The sequence below is a fragment of the Otolemur garnettii genome, unplaced genomic scaffold, assembly GCF_000181295.1.
Source record: "Otolemur garnettii isolate 467f Iridium unplaced genomic scaffold, OtoGar3 scaffold00002, whole genome shotgun sequence".
Classification (NCBI taxonomy): Eukaryota; Metazoa; Chordata; class Mammalia; order Primates; family Galagidae; genus Otolemur; species Otolemur garnettii.
Genome location: NW_003852397.1, coordinates 49,457,092 through 49,458,129, shown reverse-complemented (window position 1 = coordinate 49,458,129; position 1,038 = coordinate 49,457,092). Strand labels below are relative to the sequence as shown.

Genomic DNA, 1,038 nt, shown 5'->3' with positions numbered 1-1,038 from the left:
CCCCCCCCCCCCAGGGAAGAGTGTGAAAGCAGGTCCCTACTACCACAAATTATGCCGTCAAGTTTCCTACATTTGGGAGCATCACAGGGGTCAGCACATCTGGAATGCAATGGATAAGCCTCACCCTGGGAAAAACACCTTCGTGGTCAGGGTATCTCCCCTGCCAGGTAAGTATTGTTTAGTCATTTCGATTTTATTATTTATATATTTATTTTATTACATGGGTTACAATCCAACACTATCATCATTATTATTATTTTGTTATTATTATTTTTGAGACAGAGTCTCAAGCTGTTGCCCTGGGTAGAGTGCTGTGGAATCATAGCTCACAGCAACCTCCAACTCTTGGGCTTAGGCGATCTTCTTGCCTCAGCTTTCTTATATTTAGTACAGATGGGGTCTTGCCTTTGCTTAGGCTGATCTCTAACTGGTGAGCTGAAGCAATCCACCCACCTGGGCCTCCCAGAATGCTTAGGATTACAGGCATGTGCCACCAAGCCTGGCCTATCATTATTTATTTTAGTGCTCAAATTATTCTAACTTTTGGCCATTAGGAGCTATTTCGGGTTGATGCCTATATCTTTTTGATAAGTTAGCATCCTTTTGTGAATACAGTCAGCCCGCCATATTTGTGAGTTTTACATCCATGGATTCAACCAACTGCAGATCACAAATATTTAGGGGAAAAAATTCACAAAGTTCTGAAAATCAAAACTTGAATTTTTCTGAGGACTATTCTGAAGCCACACAAATGAAATGATGTATAGGCATTGTATTAGGTATTATAAGTAATCTAGAGATGATTTTAAGTATACAGGAGAATATACATATATTTATGCAAATAGTATAAGGGACGTTGGTATCTACAAAACCAGTGGACAACTGTGCTTCTTTACTTTCTGGCACAAAATATTCTGGACTTATTTATATTTTCCTTGCCCCAGGTCTTTTTTTTTTTTTTAATTGAATGGTAACTATGTACATTAATGCACTTCTGGGGTACAGTGTGGGGTTTTCACACACAATCCGAAACACTTC

General features: G+C 39.1%; 1 non-coding gene and 1 pseudogene across 1 annotated transcript; one reads left to right on the top strand and one right to left on the bottom strand.

The window, feature by feature from the left end:
* The window catches only part of LOC100950765, a 78,545-nt pseudogene that overhangs the window by 7,722 nt on the left and 69,785 nt on the right, over window positions 1-1,038 (top strand).
* On the bottom strand, window positions 12-175 carry LOC111725808. The gene has a single exon (XR_002773777.1). It is a non-coding gene; the product is annotated as a U1 spliceosomal RNA (small nuclear RNA).